Source organism: Lampetra planeri, chromosome 17 (assembly GCF_965212315.1).
Source record: "Lampetra planeri chromosome 17, kcLamPlan1.2.h2, whole genome shotgun sequence".
In the NCBI taxonomy this organism is placed as follows: Eukaryota; Metazoa; Chordata; class Hyperoartia; order Petromyzontiformes; family Petromyzontidae; genus Lampetra; species Lampetra planeri.
This window is the reverse complement of record NC_136123.1, coordinates 1729078-1729358: the sequence shown is the minus strand read 5'-3', so window position 1 is coordinate 1729358 and position 281 is coordinate 1729078.

Sequence of the window (281 nt, the reverse complement as noted above, 5' to 3'; positions counted from 1 at the left end):
TACCTCTCCCGTGTCCGAGAAAGCGAGGGAGGGGTGAGGAGGGGACAGGGATGGCGGAGGAGGAGGAGGAAGGAGGAGGATGCAACGCGATTCGACCGTCATTCTGTGGAACGCCCTCTTGGGCTAACCCCAAAGATAAAGATCCCCCTCGTGGCTTTGACAGACTGCGGGGGCAAGTGCTGTTCGCGAGCACCTATGAAGGCCGGCACGGCACACGAGGGGGTAGGTGGCCAACACCACGCCCGGCCGCCTTTGTCTCCCCAGTGACGATGTTTGCACAC